Source organism: Lissotriton helveticus, chromosome 5_1 (assembly GCF_964261635.1).
Source record: "Lissotriton helveticus chromosome 5_1, aLisHel1.1, whole genome shotgun sequence".
Taxonomy (NCBI): Eukaryota; Metazoa; Chordata; class Amphibia; order Caudata; family Salamandridae; genus Lissotriton; species Lissotriton helveticus.
The window spans coordinates 624,949,184-624,962,012 of NC_136065.1; positions in this window are offsets into that span (position 1 = coordinate 624,949,184).

Below are 12,829 nucleotides of genomic sequence, written 5' to 3' on the forward strand. Positions count from 1 at the left end.
GCTCGACACAAAAAATCCGAGGGGGTTAAATATCTGTGAGGATTTACATAATTATCTCTAGACCTTCAGGTTCCCTAATTTTGTATGAGAAGAAGAGTTGATGTGCAGTACAGTAGTTTTAAGGTTTTCTACTGTGACTTTTAAACCTATTAAATTATGTTTTTAGTCTTTTTTACATAAATCGTTTTTAGGTTTTTGTCTTGTGCTCAATTTATATGTGTTTTACCATGATTTTATAATTATTTAGGAATGATTCGTTTTATGTATTTATTGGCACACTTGTACGGATCTACTGACTTTTTTGTATTGACTAATAATATTAACATATTTAATGGAGGATGAGTTAGGTCTAGAATCGGATTTGATTTCTGCAATCCGTCCATGGTTTTTTCAACCCAATGGTTCGAAAATATTCTTTTAAATAACTTTTCTATGAAATATAAAGTCCACAAACGGACATCGACTACCGATCTAATTTAATCGAAATTTAAGTTAATTGATTTGTCATAGTAGACTACAATATTTAAATTTGAAATTGCTCGCAAGGTTTTCTCTCTGCCCAACTCCTCAATTTATTTACATAGATCCCGGCTGGGATCCTAGGTTATTTTGGGAAAATGTTATGTGAATATTGGGGTTGATTTAGATTTAATCTATATATATAAAAACAAACACTGTTTTTATGCACAAACACTTAAGCACTTGCACTTTTTTTGGATGTCATCATAATGATAGGGTGATGGCAATTTGTAGGCTTCGGTTCAGAATCATTGGGACTATTTTTGTATTGAATGAAAATGCAACTGAAAGCAATATGATATGTTCATAAATTGGAATTCAAGGGGGAAAAATGATTATGTATTATGCGGTTTTTATTATCCTTGAACGATTTTTCCAATTGTGGTTGATTTACATGTACATTAAAAATGTCATTGTTGTGTTTTGTTATATGAATAAAATATGCTCAATGTATTTGTACAGATATTATTTGCAAAAGTATGTATTGCCGAACCCGAAAATCCAGATTTTTCGTTCTGATTTTAGAGTTGTACATTTTACAATTTGTAATTGCCAGTGTCCTTGCTAGTTTAAGCGTGGTATACAGAGTTTTTCTACCATGTCTTTCTACAGGTCATGTGTCTTCCAAGCATAGGATTGGTTTTTGGTGTTTTAAATTTGTTGGGTCACATGTCACATTTATCCAGTGAGCAAGGTGACCGAGTTCGCCGAAACGCGTCTGTTTTTTTGCACTTTGCAGTTCACTCGTAAAATTTTTAAAAATAAAATACCTGCCGTTCAAGAGAAAAGAAAGTGTCAGTTTCTCCGTTTTTGCTACAAGCATCGATAAATATATATATATATATATATATATATATATATATATATTACCTACTGGTGATAGCCAGTAGGTATATATAGTTAGGACCTAGCTACCATAGGAAATCCGTAACATTCTATTGGGAATAATTTTAGCGCCGGTTGAGGAATTTGCGTGTAATTTTCCAAAATTTAGGCCAGCTCCGCTCCACTCCTCTTCTTCCCTGGAAGTTTCGGGGGGATTCGTCATGCGGGGGCCGAGAAAAAAGGGGGTCCCAAACCGTGTTTTCCCCATGTTAATTTCCATAGGACGAATAGACAAGGCGACAGCCCGACCCGCTGAATGGAATTACACCAAACTTTGCAAAATTGTAGGGACTGGTACGCAGAAGTGCCTTTTCTATATTTGGTGAAACTTGCTTCAGTGGTTTTTATGAAAATTAACTTCAAAAACACATATATATCTATATAAGCTTACTGTAAGCTTACTGTAAGCTTACTGTACTCTGTACCTTCCCAAGTACGAGCTGCATTCTGATTGGCTGCCAATGTCTGTCAACACTCCAAAACAGAAATTGTTGGCAGCCATCTTGTACCTCGGTAGACTGAGGCACAGGAAAGCAGAAAAACAAACGTGTAGAACTCAAAAAGGGGGTAGGATAGAAGCACCCTGACCCCTAGGCCTGCTCAGGGGGTCCCACAAGGACCCCCAGTCCCCCCCAAATAGTTTAAAAAATCGCAGGGTACGCGTGAGATCTGATTGGCTGTCAGCACTTCATCCAAGAAGTGTTGGCAGCCATCTTGGGACCAATATACATGATAGCACCTCATTAAAAAGCATTGTAGATAATAGAGGGTTTTAGGACTTTAGTTACATTATAAATCATTTGTTGATGGTACCATACTCATTTTAGGAATTGTGGTGTGTTCTAAGGTGATTTTACCATGTGAAAAAGCCTTCTGCTGGGATATCATGAATCATGTTTGAAAGAAAACTATTATCTCATGCTTTTCCCGCAGTGGTTTGGAAGGGGATCTATAAGCTAAACTGAAAGCATATTTTCTGTAAATTCACATTATCTTTCTCAGTCATGTGAGAATGAAGTCTGACATTCTCAGTTAAACATGTACATCCAACAAGGACAGAGACTGTCAGTTGATTCCTTTGTGTTCTACTGCAGCCTCCTAGAGTGTTCTAAAGAACAACTAGAGCGCTAACAGTCTTACTTATGACAAAAGTATGGCACACCAGAAGCCATCTTGATTGGAATTAAGTGGTAAGTCTGAAAACATTTAATTTAAAAAGGGACAAAATGAGGGGGTTCATTTTGCCAAAGAAAGTATGATTAGGGCTTCAGAAAGAAAAATTAGGGCACATTTTGAGTGACTTCTCAAATCCTCTTCTATTTCATTAAAAAATTCTGACATGCAGACTGAAACATGCACTTTGAATACCAGCAGCAGACTTCCCTGGTGAGCAGTAGCTTTACTACAGTGATCTAATGAGCAACTAGAGTGCTAACATTCAGAATTTATGGCACATCTGAATGCCTTCTTGATGGAACCAAAGTAAACAAGCATTGAAAATGCAATAGATCTTGCCCTCGTTTAAGTTAAAGCCATTCTGTTTGTAATGAGGTGGCTTTTTAGCTTTGCTTTTATTAGTGTTTTTAAAACTTTCATGTAAATAACATGCATATGTATGCATATATGTATATGTATGCATGCATTTATATTTGTATTTATATAGATATGCAGATATGCATATATATATATATATATATATGTGCATATGTGTGCGGGTAGAGAGAGGTAGAGAGGTAGAGGTGTAGAGGTAGAGAGGTAGAGGTAGAGAGGTAGAGACTAGTAGAGAGAGAAGTAGAGAGAGGTAGAGAGTAGAGAGTGAGTAATAGAGAGTAGAGAGTGAGTAGTAGAGAGCAGTGGAGAGAGTAGCAGAGAGTGAGTAGTAGAGAGTAGTAGAGTGAATAGTAGAGTGAGTAGTAGAGAATAGTAGAGAGTGAGTAGTAGAGAGTGAGTAGTAGAGAGTAGTAGAGAGTAAGTAGTAGAGTGAGTAGTAGAGAGCAGTAGAGAGTGAGTAGTAGAGAGTAGTAAAGAGTGAGTAGTAGAGAGTAGTAGAGAGTGAGTAGTAGAGAGTGAGTAGTAGAGAGTAGTAGAGAGTGAGTAGCAGAGAGAGAGAGAATAGTAGAGAGTAGTAGAGAGTGGGTAGTAGAGTGAGTAGTAGAGAGTAGTAGAGAGAGAGTAGTAGAGAGTGAGTAGTACAGAGTAGTAGAGAGAGAGTAGTAGAGAGTGAGTAGTAGAGAGTAGTAGAGAGTGAGAAGTAGAGAGTGAGTAGTAAAGAGTAGTAGAGCGAGAGTAGTAGAGAGTGAGTAGTAGAGAGTGAGTAGTAGAGAGTAGGGAGTAGAAGAGAGTGAGTACTAGAGAGTAGTAGATAGTGAGTAGTAGGGAGTGAATAGTAGAGAGAGAGTAGTAGAGAGTAGTAGAGTAGTAGAGAATGAGTAGTAGAGAGTGAGTATTAGAGAGTAGTGGAGTAGTAGAGAGTAAGTAGTAGAGAGTAGTGGAGAATATTCCAAAGTTTGGCACAGCACCACTTGCACAATAAGTCCAATCAAATCATATCACTTAGAGTCCTTATTGAAGCGCTGAATCTTGGTGTATATTCAAATGCTTTGATTTTCCTTAAGTTTATGTACCACAGCCAGCCGACGCGTTTCGTTCTGTACAACAGAACTTCTTCAGGGCGTTCTTATTTCCTTCAAGTTATGTCGGTATCCTGTTGTCATATAACTAGATATTTCTTCCAAATGTTAGACGAGACGTAAGTACATTCTTATTCAAAGTGACTAGGTATCAATTTTACCCACACAATTTGGGCAGACTTGAGTAATTTATAGCATCCTCAAAGTCAGTCTTTCAAAAATTCCAAAGTATAGGACATGATAATCCAAATCCAAATGTTTCTCAAGAAAAGTCATTTTCAATCGTTCAGAATATTGGCGTTTGGGCAGATATGACCCAGGGACCCCCAGTATGCAAGGGGAATTAGTCCCCCCTCTCCAAACGCGCCAGTGGCCTGCGTTGCAGAGAGGTGTAAAAAGGGGCATAGCCTCATTACACCTCTGTGCAATGCAGCCCCCTGGCGCATACTGGAGGTTCCAGGTGGGCTAGTTGGCCCCCAGGGACCCCCAGTATGCAAGGGGAATTAGTTCCCCCTCTTCAAACATGCACGGGGGCTGCGTTGCAGAGAGGTGTAAAAAAGGGTGTGGCCTCATTACACCTTTCTGTAATGCAGCCCCCTGGCGCATACTGGAGGCTCCTGGTGGGCTAGTTGGCCCCCAGGGACTCCCAGTATGCAAGGGGAATTAGTTCCCCCTCTGCAAACGCGCCAGGGGCTGCGTTGCAGAGTGGTGTAACAAGGGGCATAGCCTCATTACACCTCTGCAATGCAGCCCTCTGACGCATACTGGAGGTTCCAGGTGGGCTAGTTGGCCCCCAGGTGCCCCCAGTATGCAAGGGGAATTAGTTCCCCCTCTTCAAACATGCACGGGGGCTGCGTTGCAGAGAGGTGTACAAATGGGCGTGGCTTCATTACACCTCTCCGCAATGCAGTCCCCTGGCGCATACTGAAGATTCCTGGTGGGCTTTCAGGTCTTATATAGTTAGGAATTAGCATTAAAAAAACCTTTGAAATTCACTGAAAAAAATGTAGGTTTCAGCCCTTATATAGTTAGGAATTACCATTTAAAAAACCTTGCAAATTCACTGAAAAAAACATAGGTTTCAGTCCTTATATAGTTAGGAATTAGCATTTAAAAAACCTTTGAAATTCACTGAAAAAACCATAGGTTTCAGGCCTTATTATATAGTTAGGAATTAGCATTTAAAAAACCTTTAAAATTCACTCAAAAAACTATAAGTTTTAGGGGTGTTATAGTTAGCTGGACATTTCACTTATACGAAACCATTGAAATTGCTCCTATATAGTTAGTTGTACTAACTATATTTCGCGCACCCGCAATCCACTGCTGATGATATCACATATTACATCATTCATGACATGGTCAGTGACATCACTGATGACATCTCAAATGACATCACTGATGACATCATCCACGTGACAATCACATACACCTTTTCATACACTAGTAAAATCTTTCATCACTCTTTGTAAAATACAGAGTATCATATTTGAATCCATTGTTACAGCAATACAAGTATCTAAAAACCCACTCAGTGATTCATAGATGTATACACACATCTAATCACTTACCTGTAGATTCACTCATACATGCTGTCAATGAACAATAGAACACTATCAAAAATACTTATACACCTAAATCGACATTACACACCAGCACACATCCTATTCACATATGAAGTCATCCTAATCACTTATGCAAACAATGGATCATACTTACATATTTACTTAGCAACACACTTATACAAACACAACTTCATCTATTCATTTAGATAGTAAGTCATACTTAGTGAATTATAAAATCATTATTACAAGTATAAGGTTATCCATACAGTCACTCACACAATCATTGAGTCTTATGTATACTTATTTATATACAACAACTAACACATACACTGCCTTTTATTTTTCTAGTTTGTTGGACATGTGCCATTGAGAAATATATTTGCTCATCACCACAGCCATAAAGATATTCACTCACCCAAACAACTGTTAGAACATGTAGTTTTAACTTCATATATCTAGTGAATCAACTATTCACACATCTTTGGGCCGTCACACCCCCCCCACCGAACCACACACACATTCACTCTCCCATACAAATACTCAGTTAACTAATCAATAACTAATATAGACTTTCACATAGCTAGTAACCAATTGGAGAACCAGTTTACACAACAACTGACAAAGTGATACAGATATTCAAACAGTTTAGTCACTATCCACTATATTTAGTGAGACACTATAAATTGGTCAAGTAAACAGTCAATTACACCGCTACTAAATCCTCCATCCAAATATTGATTTTTATATATCCACTCATTCTTCAATGCAAATTGCTATATATATAATGCATATTTAAATAACGAAGCAAACCACATTCACTGGATGACGTCATCAGTGATGTCATCAGTGATGTAATTTGAGATGTCATCAGTGATGTCACTGACCATGTCATGAATGATGTAATATGTGACATCATCAGCAGTGGATTGCGGGTGCGCGAAATATAGTTAATACAACTAACTATAGAGGAGCAATTTCAATGGTTTTGTATGAGTGAAATGTCCAGCTAACTATAACACCCCTAAAACGTATAGTTTTTTGAGTGAATTTTAAAGGTTTTTTAAATGCTAATCCCTAACTATATAAGGCCTGAAACCTATGGTTTTTTTCAGTGAATTTCAAAGGTTTTTTAAATGCTAATTTCTAACTATATAAGGCCTGAAACCTATGGTTTTTTCAGTGAATATATATATATATCGAACTGGCATCGAACTTTGTGTCTACCAAGGGATTGGTGAATACCGGGACCGCCACATAACAGATCGAGTTCGAGGCTGCTGTCAGATGGCAGAGCGTGACTGCACGATAGAGAGGGTTCACTGCAGCGCTCTCTACGGCCCGATCAGACCTGAATTTGTGGCTGGGGCGTTGAGGACTAGAGGGAGCCCAGACACTTTAATTAAGGATGTTTCCTGCCACTACATGGCCCCCCCTTCATTCGGAATGGCAGCACTCTCGGAGCAATTTTCCTGTTAACGCACTTGCAAGACATTGTATTCTGGGAGTTGTGGTCTCACATTTGATCACAGCTGCCACAGTTAATCAGGATCAGCTGCCCTCCCGCCAATGGGAGCACCGTATCATTTAAAGAAGGAGGGAGACGGAACCATTCGTGTGCAGAGGCGTCTGAGGAAGGCCGTCCAGGCCGAAATGCATTACGCTGTACGCTGCGCATTTAAGTGATTAAAAGGCTCCCAACAGATTCCTCTCTGTGTCCTTGGGTCATTCCCTTGTGAGTGGTCTTTTTTTGCATATTATCCGCGCAAAGCCAGAAAACGCGGTACAAGGACCCGTCCTGCCAAGAGTCCCGGATGTTACTGGCATCGAACTTTGTGTCTACCAAGGGATTGGTGAATACCGGGACCGCCACATAACAGATCGAGTTCGAGGCTGCTGTCAGATGGCAGAGCGTGACTGCACAATAGAGAGGGTTCACTGCAGCGCTCTCTACGGCCCGATCAGACCTGAATTTGTGGCTGGGGCGTTGAGGACTAGAGGGAGCCCAGACACTTTAATTAAGGATGTTTCCTGCCACTACATGGCCCCCCCTTCATTCGGAATGGCAGCACTCTCGGAGCAATTTTCCTGTTAACGCACTTGCAAGACATTGTATTCTGGGAGTTGTGGTCTCACATTTGATCACAGCTGCCACAGTTAATCAGGATCAGCTGCCCTCCCGCCAATGGGAGCACCGTATCATTTAAAGAAGGAGGGAGACGGAACCATTCGTGTGCAGAGGCGTCTGAGGAAGGCCGTCCAGGCCGAAACGCATTACGCTGTACGCTGCGCATTTAAGTGATTAAAAGGCTCCCAACAGATTCCTCTCTGTGTCCTTGGGTCATTCCCTTGTGAGTGGTCTTTTTTTGCATATTATCCGCGCAAAGCCAGAAAACGCGGTACAAGGACCCGTCCTGCCAAGAGTCCCGGATGTTACTGGCATCGAACTTTGTGTCTACCAAGGGATTGGTGAATACCGGGACCGCCACATAACAGATCGAGTTCGAGGCTGCTGTCAGATGGCAGAGCGTGACTGCACGATAGAGAGGGTTCACTGCAGCGCTCTCTACGGCCCGATCAGACCTGAATTTGTGGCTGGGGCGTTGAGGACTAGAGGGAGCCCAGACACTTTAATTAAGGATGTTTCCTGCCACTACATGGCCCCCCCTTCATTCGGAATGGCAGCACTCTCGGAGCAATTTTCCTGTTAACGCACTTGCAAGACATTGTATTCTGGGAGTTGTGGTCTCACATTTGATCACAGCTGCCACAGTTAATCAGGATCAGCTGCCCTCCCGCCAATGGGAGCACCGTATCATTTAAAGAAGGAGGGAGACGGAACCATTCGTGTGCAGAGGCGTCTGAGGAAGGCCGTCCAGGCCGAAATGCATTACGCTGTACGCTGCGCATTTAAGTGATTAAAAGGCTCCCAACAGATTCCTCTCTGTGTCCTTGGGTCATTCCCTTGTGAGTGGTCTTTTTTTGCATATTATCCGCGCAAAGCCAGAAAACGCGGTACAAGGACCCGTCCTGCCAAGAGTCCCGGATGTTACTGGCATCGAACTTTGTGTCTACCAAGGGATTGGTGAATACCGGGACCGCCACATAACAGATCGAGTTCGAGGCTGCTGTCAGATGGCAGAGCGTGACTGCACGATAGAGAGGGTTCACTGCAGCGCTCTCTACGGCCCGATCAGACCTGAATTTGTGGCTGGGGCGTTGAGGACTAGAGGGAGCCCAGACACTTTAATTAAGGATGTTTCCTGCCACTACATGGCCCCCCCTTCATTCGGAATGGCAGCACTCTCGGAGCAATTTTCCTGTTAACGCACTTGCAAGACATTGTATTCTGGGAGTTGTGGTCTCACATTTGATCACAGCTGCCACAGTTAATCAGGATCAGCTGCCCTCCCGCCAATGGGAGCACCGTATCATTTAAAGAAGGAGGGAGACGGAACCATTCGTGTGCAGAGGCGTCTGAGGAAGGCCGTCCAGGCCGAAACGCATTACGCTGTACGCTGCGCATTTAAGTGATTAAAAGGCTCCCAACAGATTCCTCTCTGTGTCCTTGGGTCATTCCCTTGTGAGTGGTCTTTTTTTGCATATTATCCGCGCAAAGCCAGAAAACGCGGTACAAGGACCCGTCCTGCCAAGAGTCCCGGATGTTACTGGCATCGAACTTTGTGTCTACCAAGGGATTGGTGAATACCGGGACCGCCACATAACAGATCGAGTTCGAGGCTGCTGTCAGATGGCAGAGCGTGACTGCACGATAGAGAGGGTTCACTGCAGCGCTCTCTACGGCCCGATCAGACCTGAATTTGTGGCTGGGGCGTTGAGGACTAGAGGGAGCCCAGACACTTTAATTAAGGATGTTTCCTGCCACTACATGGCCCCCCCTTCATTCGGAATGGCAGCACTCTCGGAGCAATTTTCCTGTTAACGCACTTGCAAGACATTGTATTCTGGGAGTTGTGGTCTCACATTTGATCACAGCTGCCACAGTTAATCAGGATCAGCTGCCCTCCCGCCAATGGGAGCACCGTATCATTTAAAGAAGGAGGGAGACGGAACCATTCGTGTGCAGAGGCGTCTGAGGAAGGCCGTCCAGGCCGAAATGCATTACGCTGTACGCTGCGCATTTAAGTGATTAAAAGGCTCCCAACAGATTCCTCTCTGTGTCCTTGGGTCATTCCCTTGTGAGTGGTCTTTTTTTGCATATTATCCGCGCAAAGCCAGAAAACGCGGTACAAGGACCCGTCCTGCCAAGAGTCCCGGATGTTACTGGCATCGAACTTTGTGTCTACCAAGGGATTGGTGAATACCGGGACCGCCACATAACAGATCGAGTTCGAGGCTGCTGTCAGATGGCAGAGCGTGACTGCACGATAGAGAGGGTTCACTGCAGCGCTCTCTACGGCCCGATCAGACCTGAATTTGTGGCTGGGGCGTTGAGGACTAGAGGGAGCCCAGACACTTTAATTAAGGATGTTTCCTGCCACTACATGGCCCCCCCTTCATTCGGAATGGCAGCACTCTCGGAGCAATTTTCCTGTTAACGCACTTGCAAGACATTGTATTCTGGGAGTTGTGGTCTCACATTTGATCACAGCTGCCACAGTTAATCAGGATCAGCTGCCCTCCCGCCAATGGGAGCACCGTATCATTTAAAGAAGGAGGGAGACGGAACCATTCGTGTGCAGAGGCGTCTGAGGAAGGCCGTCCAGGCCGAAATGCATTACGCTGTACGCTGCGCATTTAAGTGATTAAAAGGCTCCCAACAGATTCCTCTCTGTGTCCTTGGGTCATTCCCTTGTGAGTGGTCTTTTTTTGCATATTATCCGCGCAAAGCCAGAAAACGCGGTACAAGGACCCGTCCTGCCAAGAGTCCCGGATGTTACTGGCATCGAACTTTGTGTCTACCAAGGGATTGGTGAATACCGGGACCGCCACATAACAGATCGAGTTCGAGGCTGCTGTCAGATGGCAGAGCGTGACTGCACGATAGAGAGGGTTCACTGCAGCGCTCTCTACGGCCCGATCAGACCTGAATTTGTGGCTGGGGCGTTGAGGACTAGAGGGAGCCCAGACACTTTAATTAAGGATGTTTCCTGCCACTACATGGCCCCCCCTTCATTCGGAATGGCAGCACTCTCGGAGCAATTTTCCTGTTAACGCACTTGCAAGACATTGTATTCTGGGAGTTGTGGTCTCACATTTGATCACAGCTGCCACAGTTAATCAGGATCAGCTGCCCTCCCGCCAATGGGAGCACCGTATCATTTAAAGAAGGAGGGAGACGGAACCATTCGTGTGCAGAGGCGTCTGAGGAAGGCCGTCCAGGCCGAAATGCATTACGCTGTACGCTGCGCATTTAAGTGATTAAAAGGCTCCCAACAGATTCCTCTCTGTGTCCTTGGGTCATTCCCTTGTGAGTGGTCTTTTTTTGCATATATATATATATTCACTGAAAAAACCATAGGTTATAGACCATATATAGTTAGGAATTAGCATTTACAAAACCTTGAAAATTCACTGCAAAAACCATAGGTTAGAGACCATATATAGTTAGCTGGACATTTTATTGACATAAAACCAATGAAATTCCATATATAGTTAGTTGCACTAACTATATATCGCGCACCCGCAATCCACTGCTGATGATGTCACATATTACATCATTCATGACATGGTCAGTGACATCACTGATGACATCACTGATGACATCTCAAATGACATCACTGATGACATCATCCAGTGACTGTGTGTTTCTGAAAAGTTTAAATATGTTTTACATATTGAAGAATGAGTAGATGTAGAAGTGTCTGGATGAAGGATTTAGTAGGTGCGTGACTGACTGTATGAGTGAGTGATTAAATGTGTCTCACTGAGTGCATGGGTTAGTGACTAAACTGTCTTAATTTGTGCATCATTATGTCTGTTGTTCTGTAAACTGCTGCATGTGTTGATCAGTAGCTATATGAGTAACTATATGGGTTATTGATTGATTGCCCAAGTATTTGTATGGGAGACTGAGTGTGTGTGTGGCTAGCTGGGAGGTGTGTGACTCTGTGCAGATCAATCTGTACTTGTATCAATGATTGTATAAGAAGGTAAGTATGTGTTAGTATATGTTTGAAAATGTAAGGTGCTCTATGTTTAACTGTATAGACAAGAAAATGGAAGTGTCATTGATTCTTTACAGGACTGACTAGGTGTGTGAGTAACTCCATGGATGAGTGGCAGACTGTGAGTGTCTGTATAGGTGTATGAGTGCATATGATAGTGTTGTAAAGATGAGTGATTGTATGTATGAATGATTGTATGGGTGAATGAGTGAAGGTGTGTGTAGACGTAGCAATCAGTGAGTGCGTATGTAGTAACTAGTATTGGTGTGTCAATGGTTTCAAAAATTATACTCTCTTTTTAACACTGGGTGAAACAGAGGTTATATTAAAATGTGAGGAGATGCATTGTATTGTCACATGAATGATATCATCAGTGATGTGGTCATTGATGTCAAATGAGATGTCATCAGTGATGTCATCAGTGATGTCATTTGAGATATCATCAGTGATGTCATCAGTGATGTCACTGACCATGTCATGAATGATGTAATATGTGACATCATCAGCAGTGGATTGCGGGTGCGCGATATATAGTTAGTGCAACTAACTATATATGGAATTTCATTGGTTTTATGTCAATAAAATGTCCAGCTAACTATATATGGTCTCTAACCTATGGTTTTTGCAGTGAATTTTCAAGGTTTTGTAAATGCTAATTCCTAACTATATATGGTCTATAACCTATGGTTTTTTCAGTGAATTTTCAAGGTTTTGTAAATGCTAATTCCTAACTATATATGGTCTATAACCTATGGTTTTTTCAGTGAATTTCAATGGTTTTTTAATAGCAAATATCATAAGCTGTCGAATGTCAAGTACGTGGTAAGTAAAAACATTTTCGTGTTTATGCACACTGATCTGCTTTGAATGCTGCCCCCCACCCCTCATTTCTATTAGGAGTACTCTCTCTTTGCAGATAGTGAAGGGTAGTTAACGCAGCCCTTTGCCCCCTTTGTAATCCGTCGTGCCTGCTTCTCTCTCCATTTGATTGATTGTTCTCTTTGGTTCATTCTCTATTTACAAACAAGCACAGAGTCGCAATACTCTGTTTAGTCTTTGCAGATAGCGAAAAATCGTGTAAAAAAACAAAAGGAATCGAGCAAAA